Source organism: Zea mays, chromosome 3 (genome assembly GCF_902167145.1).
Source record: "Zea mays cultivar B73 chromosome 3, Zm-B73-REFERENCE-NAM-5.0, whole genome shotgun sequence".
NCBI classification, from domain to species: Eukaryota; Viridiplantae; Streptophyta; class Magnoliopsida; order Poales; family Poaceae; genus Zea; species Zea mays.
Window position 1 is genome coordinate 6,189,924 of NC_050098.1, and position 15,596 is coordinate 6,205,519.

The following is a 15,596-nucleotide window of genomic DNA, read 5'->3' on the forward strand; positions in this document are numbered from 1 at the left end:
TTAGTATGAAATAAATAGGATCCCTTTTATTTTAGGAAAGTAAGGAAAACTTAGAAAAACCCTACAAAAATGACCCCAAGGTGAAAACACCTCAACCCTTGGGATAAGTATAGATTGGTTATTAAGAACTTAGGAAAAATATGAAATCTGCTGATTGACATTTTTCAAATAACAATATAGTAGAAATTGCCTTTTTGGCATTAAACTTTAGAAAATCATAACTGAATAACCATCCCTTAGCTTTCTGTGATTTTTGGCACAGAAGCCTATTATTACTATTAGATGCCAACAAAAATAACCTTTAGGACAGAACCCACCCTAATTAAGAGTTGTAGTACAAAGTGACCCATTTACACAACTTTTGTTATTTTTGTCTAAAGCATAGCCTTTTTATTTTGAACCTCAACTTCCTAGAATGGGCTATAGTGACCAATGGCAAACCACTATAATTTTTACAAAATTTTTGGAGAAAGTTAAACTACTGTTGTAGTTCAAACCCCCACTAGATTTCATAAATAGAAAATAAAGAAAGGAAAATGAATAATGGAAATTAGTGTCATCCTAAAACCCCTTGTAAATTGTCCACTGAAATATATAAAGGAAATGCCAATCCACTATGCTCATCATTAACAAAACCTAAACCTAGAGTAATAAGCATAAACCACTAAAAGCCCCGTATGACCAAGCAAACCCTAAGTTACTCATTAACTTAGTTTTTCTTCTCCTAGTATGATGTTACTTAAATCCTGCATAATCATGACATACATGTTCATTGCACTTCGATAGACTGTAACCTCGCTGACGGAGAGTACGTCCTCGTGCCGGAGCAAGGAGCTGCTCAGGAGGTAGCCCCAGATCCAGCACCAGAGCCTACACCAGAGGACCTGCCTGCCACTGCTTTGGAAGGCAAGCCCCGGTTTATGCATAACCTGTTATTTATGCTATTTTAATATACTTAATGATTGTAGGATTGATTGTGCACTTAAGTGTAGGAGTTGTTTGAAACCCTAGTTGCATGATCTCAGGAATCCCAGTGAGATGAATACTAGTATGCTAAGTCGAGTAGCTGCTTTATTCATTAGGATCTCGGTAGAAGTCGAGTGATTTTTCTAGCACTCGCGTGAGGTCAGGAAATTGGTTGTATCCACTTTCTTCTCATAATGATGCTGGGTTGTGGGCAACAATCCATGGGGGTTGGTTGTCCACGGGATGAAAATTGGAATAAGGATTAAGGTGTGGTACCGTGTGTCAAGCGTTTGAACGTACTAAACACATACCGAGAAATATGGTAAATCGGTAAGCCTAGTACCTGAGTGAACCTGCCCGCAGATTGCCCTCCTCACGTGACCTGAGACGTGGTCTCCCATTCCGGTTATGGTGGGTACAAGTGCGGTCACTGCACGACGGCAGTCGGGGTCAGTGAGGCATTGTACGCCAAGGCGGTGAGCCCCTTTCTATTGCCAGGGAATCGATGGGGACGGTTGATGTGTGTGGGGACGAAGTGCCCCTACACGTCGTGTGTTTAGGTTTACCTTGCAAGGATAAAAACTCGATTCGAATCGTCTGCTTCTCGCAGCTAATGAGACTGCTTGATTCATGCTGCTACATTGAGTAACAAGTGGAAATATGATGAGTTGATATAAGATGTTGATTGTTAATAATGTTTGCTACTATGTATGAGTAGATAGTACACATTTAGCCTTAAGAGAGTCACACTTGAATGGACAAAGTTAAAACTTGACTTAGAAACTCAACTAGTGCTTTTGGCAACCAAACCCCACAACCAAACAGCTGCATGTCTAGAGGTAGAGGAGTAGACTCCTCACACCGGGTAAGTCTAGCTGAGTATTAGTATAATCAGCCTTGCTTGTGGCATAATTTTACAGGTTCTCTGGAGGACATGGTTGCTGGAGTGACTTGGCCGTCCATCTTGCCACCGGGTTGGACTGTCGAGTGGGACCCTACCTCAGCTGAGGAGGAGCATGAGGAGTGATGGGACCGGCTTCCCCATCTCTCTGTTTATTTACCGTTAGTTTTATTCCGCTGCACTTCGAACAATGATGACTACTTTTGCAAAACTCCGATGGTGGTGTAATAATTTTAATACTCTTACATGCATGGTTTTATGCTTTATTGTATTTGCTCTGTGACTCACCATCGAGTGAGATTGTGGTACTTGATCCTGTCAGTGGTCGTGTCGGACTAGATCCGAGGGATTGACGGGTTATTCCCATTTAAGTGTGGTCTAGCCTCTAAGGCGGGGCTTAGGCACTTAAGTTGGAATAATTCGGGGAGTTCCGCCACAGCTGGTATCAGAGCTTGTACCACCACAGAGGAATCAATAAAATATAAATACCATCCTTTTCAAAGTAAAACTTGATAGAAACAAATGTTGGATAGATCGTAGGACGATCAGGATAGACCTAGGACGTGAAGCCTTAGGATGATAGAGGGGTAGTTAGGTGGCTAAGTGATTAGGCCCTACAGGCCACTTTAAAGGATGGGAGTTCTTCCCTATTCCCTTTACATTATTGTGAGGTCGTTCAGGACGAGCATGCATGCATTCTTTAATTAAACAAATGGAAAATTTAGTAAGGACTTAAATTATGACCAACTAAGTTCCCCAGTACCATTTTGTTTTAATTAGAGAGAAGCTGAGTCTTTTTTTTCTTGTTCTTTTTATAATTATTTTATTTTACTTACGCTTAACCGTACACAGATGACTTCCCACGGATCCTCAGACGACGGAAATGCACTATCCCACACTGACGGGCTTGCACGAGAGGGCTTTCCCCGCATTTTGTGGGAGGTACTTCAGGGGGCCGAATACACGACGCCTCCCCAGTACGCGGTGCAGCAGTTCGAGAAGCACCGAGTGCCCCACTGTAGGGTGAGGATGACCCTGGAGCCTCATCCCCTACAGCTAGGCTAGCGTTCACTGGACTCTGAGTCCTTTGGATATCTGGCTGAGGACACGATCGAGGCGATTGCTCTGCACGGATTAACCACTTTCTGCGGATTCCATCCCTTGGAGCTGGCTACCCACCCCATTGGCTTGTTCCCCGCCGAAAGGGAGGACGACCCAATGTGGAAGGATCGGGTGGAGCACGCCAAGGACATCTGGGCTATCTACCCAGGCCAGACTGCGCATTTGTCCGTACGGTGCATGAATGTGTTGTACCGTCTGCAAGTGATGCGCGGTGAGGCGATGTCCCATCTGATGGCATTGTTGGAGGCGACAAAGATCACTTTGGACAACAGAGAGGAGCTTGTGGTTGATTTATCCACTAAGATGGTGGAAAAGGATCTGCAGGTGGAGCAGCTATCCAATGAGATCCAAGAGTTGGAGGAATTAGTGGGGACCAGGGAGAACACCATTGAGGTTCTCGAGGATCAGCTCCTTAACACTCAGCAGCAGCTGGCTGAGGCTAATGAGCACCTAGATATGCATCACCAGGAGATCCAGGACATGGAGACCAACGAGGATGTCGACATTGAGGGAGGAGAGGAGCCTGCCTCCAGCGTGGACACTGCTGGCTCAGGGAGACCACCTTCCCCCGAGTCGAGTGTTGCCTCGTTCGCTCACTAGGTGCCCGGGATAGAGTCAGAAGTCGGTGATGGTAGGACTCCTCGCAGCTAGCTTAGCTTTTGCACCCATAGGGTACTAGGCTAGGTAGAGTTGAGTCTTTTTGGGACCATTGATGTAATCATGATAAACTCTTTTGGAAGCAGGATTGATGGATGCTGTTAGTTAAATTTGGAAGGAAAGTTTATGCCTTTTGAAATCCTTTTTGTTTATGTCGGAATCTATCAATTCGCCTTTTGACTCTTTCGCCGCGAGTAAACCGTAAACTTGAAGATGTGTTATTAAGTATATATATATGGTTTTTCAGATGGCCGGGAGACAGCGTCGTGGCCAGAATGAGCGTGTTCCTCCACCGCCGCCATCGCCTCCCACTCTGCAGGAGCTAATGACTCAGCAGAATGAGATCTTGAGGCAGCTAGCTCAGCGTCAGCCACCACCTCAGCACTATGGTGGTGGAGACCATCAGCGTCACCCCGCGACAGCTACCTACCAGGAGTTCCTCAGTACCCAGCCTCCATTGTTCACCAGGGCGGAGGACCCACTTGACGCAGATGTGTGGTTGAGAGTAGTGGAATCCAAATTCCCGCTACTCCATGGAGCTTGTTCCGAGGTCAGTAAAGTCAAGTTCGCCACCCAGCAGCTTCGCGGACCCGCAAGGACTTGGTGGGACCATTTTCTTTCCATGCAGCCAGAGGACCGAGAGGTGGAATGGAGAGAGTTCAAGGCAGCTTTTAGGGGACACCACATACCAGCCGGGATTATGGACCGAAAGCTCAACGAGTTTCTGGCACTCACTCAGGGCAACAGGACAGTGTTGCAGTATGCTCAGGCTTTTAATGATCTGTGCCAGTATGCTGGGTATCATGCAGATACGGATGAGAAGAAGAGAGACAGGTTCAGGAGGGGGCTCAGCACTAAGCTTCGTGACCGTCTCAACACCGTCAGGGCCAACAACTATAATGAGTTGATCAACATGGCTATCTCCCAGGAGGACTGCATCACAGCCCGACAGGAAGAAAAGAAGAGGAAGACCCCTGTGGCAGGACCCTCAGCTCCGCCACAGCGCTTCAGGATTGTGTCTGACACACAGAACAGGGGACCCCAACAGCAGCAAGGGCGATGATGATCCGACCACAGCAGCAGCAGCAGCAGGCACCCAACCGCACCTAGTTTCCAGCTCAGAAGAACAATCAGCAGCAGCAGCAGTATCGCCAGGCAAATGACAACAGGTGTTTCACATGCGGCAACACCGGACATTATGCCAAGAATTGCCCCAGGAACCAGCAGAGGCAGGGGCAGAATGTTAATCAGAACCAAGGCAAGAGGCAGAAGGTGCAAGTGAGGCAGGGCAGGCTAAACTTCACCACCATGGCTGATATTCCAGAGGGAGCACCCGTCATGACTGGTATCTTTACAGTTTTGAATTATCCTGCTATTATTCTTTTTGATTCTGGTGCATCGTATAGTTTTATTAGTGCCAAATTTAGTGCCAAGTGCCAGCTCCCCTTTCACCACACCGATGGGGGCATTACCATTTCAACACCAGGAGGCAGGGTTGCCACTTATCAAATCACAGGCAAGTGCCTATAAAATTTGGTAGTCTTGTGATTAGAACCACCCTTCTCATCTTAGGATTGGATAGCGTGGATATTATTTTGGGAGCTGACTGGTTGACCAGGCATCAGGCAGTATTGGATATTTCAGCCAGGGCCATTGAAATTCATTCCCCTGCTTATGGCGAGACTGTTTTATATTTGCCCGACCAGGGATGCACCCGTTCTTGTGCCTTCGTTATGATAGAATCCCTAGTGGAAAAGATCCCAGTGGTCTGTGACTACACAGATGTTTTCCCAGATGAATTGCCAGGGATGCCACCTGACCGAGACATCGAGTTCGCAATCGAATTGCAACCCGGGACTGCTCCTATCTCCAAGAGACCCTATAGGATGCCTCCCGCGGAGTTGGCATAACTGAAAAAGTAATTGCAAGAGTTGTTGGACAAGGGGTTTATTCGCCCAAGTACTTCGCCTTGGGGATGTCCCGCCTTGTTCGTGAAGAAAAAGGATGAGAGTTTGAGAATGTGTGTTGATTACCGCCCTCTCAATGCGGTGACCATCAAGAACAAATACCCACTGCCCCGCATTGATGTCTTGTTTGATCAGTTAGTGGGAGCCAAAGTGTTCTCCAAGATAGATCTTCGCTCAGGTTACCACCAGATCAAGATCCGAACCAGTGATATTCCCAAGACGGCCTTCTCGACCAGATATGGGCTTTATGAGTTTTTGGTGATGTCTTTTGGGCTGACCAATGCCCCGGCTTATTTCATGTACCTGATGAACTCAGTATTTATGCCAGAGTAGGACAAATTCGTGGTCATTTTCATTGATGATATTCTGGTTTATTCCAAGAATGAAGCCGAGCACACCAAACATCTGCATACTGTACTTCAGAGACTGCGTGACCACCAGTTGTATGCCAAGTTGTCTAAATGTGAATTCTGGCTGAAGGAGATTAAATTCTTGGGTCACACAATTTCTCAGGATGGGATATCAGTTGATCCTGAGAAGGTACAAGAGGTGATGGATTGGAAACCCCCGACTACCGTGAGGCAAATTCGGAGTTTTCTGGAATTGGCAGGGTATTATCGACGATTTATTCCGGATTTCTCCAGAATTGCCAAACCAATGACTGAACTTTTAAAGAAGGGAGCCAAGCCAAGTATGATTGGAGCCAGAAGTGCGAAGATGCTTTTCATACACTAAGGCAGTACTTGACAACTGCCCCAGTGCTGGCTCAACCTGATAACACCAAGCCATTTGAAGTTTATTGTGATGCTTCTGGTACGGGATTGGGATGTGTCTTAATGCAAGATAACAGAGTAATTGCTTATGCTTCCCGAGCACTCAGACCCCATGAGCAGAACTACCCTACACATGATCTAGAGTTGGCAGCTGTGGTTCATGCTCTTAAGATATGGAGACACTACTTGATGGGAGCTCACTGTAACATCTACACTAATCACAAGAGTCTCAAATACATCTTCACTCAGGCAGATCTGAACATGAGGCAGAGGAGATGGTTGGAGTTAATCAAGGATTATGATCTAGAGGTGCATTACCATCCTGGCAAAGACAATGTTGTGGCAGATGCCTTGAGCAGAAAGGCCCAGTGCAATTGTATGAGCATGGATGCAAGAATTACCACCCTGTGCGATGAATTGTGCAAGCTGAACCTAGAAGTTATTTCTTCAGGTGACTTAAACTATATCTCGGTGGAACCCACATTACAAGAGCAAATAGTCAGGGCACAAATTGAGGATAAGGGTGTTCAGGTTATCAAGGAAATGATCAAGCAGAAGGCAGAAAAATACAAGTGTTTCCGTGAGGACAGCAAGGGAATTTTATGGTTTGGAGATCGATTGGTTGTTCCCAAGGACCCTAAGCTCAGAAAGAAGATACTGGATGAAGCTCACCTTTCCAAGTTCTCCATGCACCCTGGTAACAACAAAATGTATCATGATCTCAGATCTCTATATTGGTGGACCAGAATGAAGAGGGAAATTGCCAAGTACATATCCGAGTGTGACACCTGCCAGAGAATCAAAGCCAGTCATTTGAAGGCAGCAGGCCCCTTGCAACCCCTTCCCATACCATCTTGGAAATGGGAGGACATTTGCATGGACTTTATCGTAGGATTGCCCAATACTTCCAGGCACCATGATTCCATTTGGGTTATTGTGGACAGGTTGACCAAGACCGCTCACTTCTTGCCAGTACACACCACCCACAGGACATAGAAGTATGCAGAGATCTACATCGACCAGGTAGTTCGTTTGCATGGGATACCAAGGACTATAGTCTCAGATAGAGGAGCACCATTTGTGGCATGATTTTGGGAACAATTGCAGGAATCACTTGGGACCCATGTCATACGAAGCTCAGCATACCATCCCCAAACAGATGGCCAGACAGAAAGGGTAAACCAGATTTTGGAAGATATGCTAAGGGCATGTGTACTGCACTACGGAAAAGATTGGGACAAGTGTCTTTCCTTGGCTGAGTTTTCCTATAATAACAGCTACCAGTCCAGTCTAAAGATGGCACCTTTTGAAGCTTTATATGGGAGAAGATGCAGAACCCCGCTGAATTGGTCTCAAGCAGGAGAGAGGGAAATTTTTGGGCCAGATTTGGTACTTGAAGCAGAGGCAAAGGTCAGAATCATCAAGAAGAACTTAGAGGTTGCTCAGGCCAGACAAAAGAGCTATCATGACAAGAGGCGGAAGCCTCTACAGTTCGAGGTGGGAGATCATGTTTACCTTAAGGTATCACCCACCAAGGGTGTCCAGAGATTTGGAATTAAGGGCAAGTTAGCTCCTCGCTACATTGGACCCTACGAGATCAAGGAAGCTTGTGGACCCATAGCCTATCAATTGGAATTGCCACCTCACATGTCAGCAGTTCACAATGTATTCCATGTATCTCAGCTGCGGAAATGTGTCCGCCTACCCACTGAAGTGCTACCTGAGCCAGACATTAAGATAGAGCCAGACTTGTCCTACCAAGAGTACCCCATCAAGGTATTAGATCAGAAGGAAAGATCAACTCGGGCAAGGTCGATCCGAATGTATAAGGTTCAGTGGAGTCACCATTCAGCAGAAGAAGCTACGTGGGGGACTAAGGATTTTCTACGCTCTCGCTTCCCCGACTTTCTACCCAGAGGCGTCGGTATGTAACCCAAAACCCCACCCCCACCTGCCCTTTGAATATAATTATAAGAAGAACTTAGATAACAAGGGTAGTCTAAGTTGTGGATTTAACTTAAAAAGGACTTCCTTATGAAGTTGCAAAGAGAATGACATTCGAAGAGCAATTAACAAGAGAAACTTGAGTATAAGAAGGAATAGCCCATCAACGTGCCTTAGTAGCACCCTCTAGAGGACTCTGCCTAAAATCTCGGGACGAGATTCCTTTAAGGGGGGAGGGCTGTGACACCTCAGGTGTTACCATGGCTAGAGCACACCTTGGTACTAAGGACTGTGATCACATGTGGTAAAAACTTAAGGAGAACATAAGAACCTTGGAGACCATGTGTTAATCAAGATTGTTAATGACCTAAGAAGCATCACTCAAGCTTTTGTGCACTTACTACCTTGGGCAAGAGGAGGGAAAACCCTAGACCTCTCTTGAACCCTATCTTCCAAAACCATGGTTGAGAGGGGGAGAGAATAAGCAATTGTGCAAACCATGAGTTAATCTTTAACCAAACTTTAAGTAACTTTATAACCAGCAATTGTGGGAAGGAAATGTTGCAAAAAGACCCCTGGAGAAACCCCAAATCCATTCCTTAAGTGGAGAGAGAGCTAGAGCTCTCTAATTCTCTCTAAGTCAAAAACTACACCTACACTAAAGATCAACCGTGTTCACCTTGAAGATGGCACCAAAACCACCTATGTTCTATACCAAAAATGTGGCATACCACCTAGGGCACCCACTGGAAAAAGTTGAGCCCGAGACCCTGACGTTTGACATGCCTTGGCATGGTTTTTGTCGCGAGGTGGGCAGAGTGACATACCTAATTTGGCGTCCGAAGATCTCCCTACCTACGACATATCTGCCATGGCGACTCACGGATGAGAGACAGCCCTAGGTGCCAGGAAAAGACTCGCGCCGGATTTTTGCCAAGATTCACACGTTTGCGACTTGGGCGAGCTGTGGAACACGGGCAGAAGAAAAGCTCCACGTGTTCGACGCGCTCTGTGCACGCCAGAGCACGCCCGCGCGCGCCCCGCGCCGCGCCGCGCCAAAGGCCAGCCGACGCCATGGCCCGCGCCTATAAAGCCCACTAAGGCGTCGACCACACTCTTCCACGCACGCTCAAACCTCACCGGAGCTCAACTCACCGTCGTTTGCCCGTGCACGGCGTGTCCGCGGCCACCCGAGCCCCTGCCGCCGTAGACCGGCCAGCCCAGCCTTTCCCAACCCCGTCCGACCCTCGGAGATGAGTGATCACACCTCGGTGAAGCTCCCCGAGCGAGGAATCGAAGTCTGCTTCGCCGGAGAGGCCAGTCCACGGTCGCCGGAGTTCACAACCCCGCCGGAGTGCGTGGACCGGGTAATCCACTGAACCATTTTCCGATTCCTTGTGCACACAGTCTCTACGTCACCCCGTGGAGCTCACTGTGCCATTGGATTGAACCAGATCGTCGTGATTTGGCCGGCACACCCGCCGCCGACGAGGACACCCGCCTGCGCACGTGGACCGAGCGATTCCGGCCATCCCCGCCGTCGAGCCGTACGTCGCTGTGACCGCCAGAGCCTCCCCAAGCCAACCCCACCCCTCGCCGGACCTCCCTCACCGCCGGTAAGCCGCGCCACCCTTTTCTTTCTTGTGGGTACTGTTTAAACCTAGGAAAGGACCGCGGGGGAGAAGGAAAGAAGTCTGGGGGTTTTGTGATATGTCAGAGACTCAAATGAACAGTAGCGTGGGGGTATAACTGAGAGAGTTCATTTGGAAATAACCCAGGGTCCTCGGTGTAAACTGCTTTTCCAGAAAACCTTTATTAAATATGATTTTAAATTTGAACAGAACTTTAATAACTCATAACTTTTGTTTTATTCATCCAAATTTGGTCAAACCAATTTTGTCAGACTTTAAATAATGTAAACTGCTTAAGAAAAATATAAAACCCTTATGTACTACAGAAAACTATAAGGTTCTGATTTAACTATTGTTTTGACCAAAAGCTAAAAAATAGGGATAAAAATAGTTGCACTATTTGACTAGGGTTAGAAAAATTTGGAGAAGTTTATATCCATCTACTGACCGGTTTAAAAATGCTAAACCTCTCTGTTCACCCCATTAAGTTAGTTTTTGCCAATTATTTCACAATATGCTTAAGGTTAAGAAAAATAGAAAAGATGATTTAAATAATGAACCAGAGGGCACCCATATTTTTGTTAGGACACTTATTCAATGTAGTTCACTAGAAAAATCTATTATGCCCTGGTTTAGTATGAAATAAATAGGATCCCTTTTATTTTAGGAAAGTAAGGAAAACTTAGAAAAACCCTACAAAAATGGCCCCAAGGTGAAAACACCTCAACCCTTGGGATAAGTAATGATTGGTTATTAAGAACTTAGGAAAAATATGAAATCTGCTGATTGACATTTTTCAAATAACAATATAGTAGAAAGTGCCTTTTTGGCATTAAACTTTAGAAAATCATAACTGAATAACCATCCCTTAGCTTTCTGTGATTTTTGGCACATAAGTCTATTATTACTATTAGATGCCAACAAAAATAACCTTTAGGACAGAACCCACCCTAATTAAGAGTTGTAGTACAAAGTGGCCTATTTACACAACTTTTGTTATTTTTGTCTAAAGCATAGCCTTTTTATTTTGAACCTCAACTTTCTAGAATGGGCTATAGTGATCAATGGCAAACCACTGTAATTTTTACAAAATTTTTGGAGAAAGTTAAACTACTGTTGTAGTTCAAACCCCCACTAGATTTCATAAATAGAAAATAAAGAAAGGAAAATGAATAATGGAAATTAGTGTCATCCTAAAACCCTTTGTAAATTGTCCACTGAAATATATAAAGGAAATGCCAATCTACTATGCTCATCATTAACAAAACCTAAACCTAGAGTAATAAGCATAAACCACTAAAAGCCCTGTATGACCAAGCAAACCCTAAGTTACTCATTAACTTAGTTTTTCTTCTCCTAGTATGATGTTACTTAAATCCTGCATAATCATGACATACATGTTCATTGCACTTCGATAGACTGTAACCTTGCTGACGGAGAGTACGTCCTCGTGTCGGAGCAAGGAGCTGCTCAGGAGGTAGCCCCAGATCCAGCACCAGAGCCTGCACCAGAGGACCTGCCTGCCACTGCTTTGGAAGGCAAGCCCCGGTTTATGCATAACCTGTTATTTATGCTATTTTAATATACTTAATGATTGTAGGATTGATTGTGCACTTAAGTGTAGGAGTTGTTTGAAACCCTAGTTGCATGATCTCAGGAATCCCAGTGAGATGAATACTAGTATGCTAAGTCGAGTAGCTGCTTTATTCATTAGGATCTCGGTAGAAGTCGAGTGATTTTTCTAGCACTCGCGCGAGGTCAGGAAATTGGTTGTATCCACTTTCTTCTCATAATGATGCTGGGTTGTGGGCAACAATCCATGGGGGTTGGTTGTCCACGGGATGAAAATTGGAATAAGGATTAAGGTGTGGTACCGTGTGTCAAGCGTTTGAACGTACTAAACACATACCGAGAAATATGGTAAATCGGTAAGCCTAGTACCTGAGTGAACCTGCCCGCAGATTGCCCTCCTCACGCGACCTGAGACGTGGTCTCCCATTCCGGTTATGGTGGGTACAAGTGCGGTCACTGCACGACGGCAGTCGGGGTCAGTGAGGCATTGTACGCCAAGGCGGTGAGCCCCTTTCTGTTGCCAGGGAATCGATGGGGACGGTTGATGTGTGTGGGGACGGAGTGCCCCTACACGTCGTGTGTTTTGGTTTACCTTGCAAGGATAAAAACTCGATTCGAATCGTCTGCTTCTCGCAGCTAATGAGACTGCTTGATCCATGCTGCTACATTGAGTAACAAGTGGAAATATGATGAGTTGATATAAGATGTTGATTGTTAATAATGTTTGCTACTATGTATGAGTAGATAGTACACATTTAGCCTTAAGAGAGTCACACTTGAATGGACAAAGTTAAAACTTGACTTAGAAACTCAGCTAGTGCTTTTGGCAACCAAACCCCACAACCAAACAGCTGCATGTCTAGAGGTAGAGGAGTAGACTCCTCACACCGGGTAAGTCTAGTTGAGTATTAGTATACTCAGCCTTGCTTGTGGCATAATTTTACAGGTTCTCTGGAGGACATGGTTGCTGGAGTGACTTGGCCGTCCATCTTGCCACCGGGTTGGACTGTCGAGTAGGACCCTACCTCGGCTGAGGAGGAGCATGAGGAGTGATGGGACCGGCTTCCCCATCTCTCTGTTTATTTACCGTTAGTTTTATTCCGCTGCACTTCGAACAATGATGACTACTTTTGCAAAACTCCGATGGTGATGTAATAATTTTAATACTCTTACATGCATGGTTTTATGCTTTATTGTATTTGCTTTGTGACTCACCATCGAGTGAGATTGTGGTACTTGATCCTGTCAGTGGCCGTGTCGGACTAGATCCAAGGGATTGATGGGTTATTCCCATTTAAGTGTGGTCTAGCCTCTAAGGCGGGGCTTAGGCACTTAAGTTGGAATAATTCGGGCAGTTCCGCCACAAGACTGAACTGGCCCGGGTTTCTGCTTCTCTGAATGATGCTAACACGCTGAACTCTACTCTCCGCGCTCAGCTCAACTCTGAAAAGGTGACCTGTAAATCTTGGCTTTGTTTGCTGTGTTCTTATTGCTTGCTTGACGTTTGAAGAAACTGATTCTTGTCTGTAGGAAGAAAAATGTGCCCTCGTTACTTCTCGTGACAACCTTGACAAGCTATACCGTGACGCCAACAACTCGTTGACCATCTTGGAGAGGAGTCATCGCTTCACCAGGGAGGAGTTAGACAATCATCGTTATAAGCTGCAAGAATCCTTGGATGATGTGATTCGCCTCAGGCAGTTGGCATCGACCAAAGATGTTGACATCAAGGATCTGCGTGCTTCCAAGAAATTCGTCGCCCAGGAGCTAGAAACCGCTCAGTTGGCTGTCAAGGTTGCTGAAGAGACTTCTGCTACTCTGAGGGCCCAGCGCGATAAAGCTATGGATAAAGCTATTCGCGCGGGGCGGATCCTGATGAGGAGACCTGGTGTGGTTGTTCCTGACGACATAAGGGCTGATGTGAACGCTGCTCCTGATTCCTCAAGTCGCCTCTCTTCGTCGGTTGCTCCTGAGAAGAATATTGCCAAATAGAAAAACATTGCATGCTTTGAACGCGTGGTTAACGTGCTTGGATGTTTTGTTAGAGGACACCTTTTAGTATTGAATGCTACTATTGTTTTCCTATTGTTTAGAATTCAACAGTATCTATATTTGCAGAAGTAAATGCAGTGTGATGGTTTTGAAATTTCATCATGGGGCACAGAAGTTGCCCTAAGATGGGTGATTGCGAACGTGCCAAACGTGTAGTGCCAGTTTAAATCAGCTTCAATTTAAAACGACTGCTCCGCTAGTAGGGCATAGTGGTCGCCTCGATTTAAGTATGCGTGAGCATGTCGCACCACCTTAAGTCATTACTGACTTAAGCTAATTGCTCCGTTAGTAGGGCATAGTGGTCACCCCGAGTTAAGTATGCGTGAGCATGTCGCACCGCCTTAAGTCATTGCCGACTTACGCCGATTGCTCCGTTAGTAGGGCATAGTGGTCACCTCGAGTTAAGTATGCGTGAGCATGTCGCACCGCCTTAAGTCATTGCCGACTTAAGCCGATTGCTCCGTTAGTAGGGCATAGTGGTCACCCCAAGTTAAGTATGTGTGAGCATGTCGCACCGCCTTAAGTATTTGCCGACTTAAGCCGATTGCTCCGTTAGTAGGGCATAGTGGTCACCCCGAGTTAAGTATGCGTGCCAATTGGCAGTGAACAATCCGAGTGCCTTTGAAACCTTTTTATTGATGATATTTTCTCAATTTACAGAATACATCGTCGTTCCGAGAGCCTCCGTGATGTAGCTACGGGTAGAACTTCCTGAGATGTTCTATGTTCCATGAGTTCCCAATTTCTGTTCCGTCCATCTGAGTGAGGCGATATGATCCCGGTCGAGTGACTTCTGTTACTATGAATGGTCCTTCCCATAGAGGTGACAATTTATGCCGTCCCTCCCCCGTTAGAATTCGGCAGAGGACGAGATCTCCCACTGCGAAGGATCGATGCCGTATGACCTTATCATGATAGCGCCTCAGAGTTTGCTGGTATCGCGCTGATTGAATCACCGTATTCAGTCGCTCTTCTTCGAGTACGTCAACGTCTTCCAGCCTAGTAGCTTCAGCTTCTGCTACGTTATCAAAGATTAACCTTGGTGCCCCAGACTTGAGATCGGCAGGTAGCACTGCCTCCGAACCATAAACCATAAAGAAGGGGGTATTTCCATGCAGAGCTCGGCTGGGTTGAGTTCTCAGGCTCCAAACTACATATGGCAATTCTCTGATCCATTTTCCTGCGAACTTTTCATTCTTGTCAAAGACTTTCTTTCTGAGTGCTTCTAATATCATCCTGTTGGCTCTTTCTACTTGCTCGTTGGCTCTTGGGTGCGCCACCGAGGCATATTTGATCTGAATGCTCTTTTGCTCGCAGAAATCGAAGAATTCTAAACTGGTGAAGTTGGATCCTAGGTCAGTTATGATGCTATTCGGTATCCCGAACCTGAATATTATATCTTGTATGAATTCCACTGCCTTAGCTGAAGTTAAAGAAGCAATGGGTTTGAACTCTATCCATTTAGTGAATTCAGTACATGAGTGTATGAAAGTCGCCTAGAGGGGGGGTGAATAGGGCGAAACTGAAATTTACAAATATAAACACAACTACAAACCGGGTTAGCGTTAGTAATAAAGAAACGAGTCCGCGAGAGAGGGCGTAAAACAAATCGCACGCAAATGAAGAGTGAGACTCGAGGATTTGTTTTACCGAGGTTCGGTTCTCGCAAACCTACTCCCCGTTGAGGAGGCCACAAAGGCCGGGTCTCTTTCAACCCTTCCCTCTCTCAAACGATCTCTCAGATCGAGTGAGCTTTCTCTTCTCAATCACTTGGAGCACAAAGTTCCCACAAGGACCACCACAAGTTTGGTGTCTCTTGCCTCAATTACAAGTGAGTTTGATTGCAATGAAGGAATCAAGAAAGCACGATTGAAAAAGCCAAGCGACAAGAGCAACAAATAACACACGGATCACTTTCTCTCTCAAGTCACTAATCACTAATGATCTCTTTTCTCAATTGTGAAACTTGGAGAGATGGAGGCTTTGAATGTGTCTTGGAATGGATTGCTAG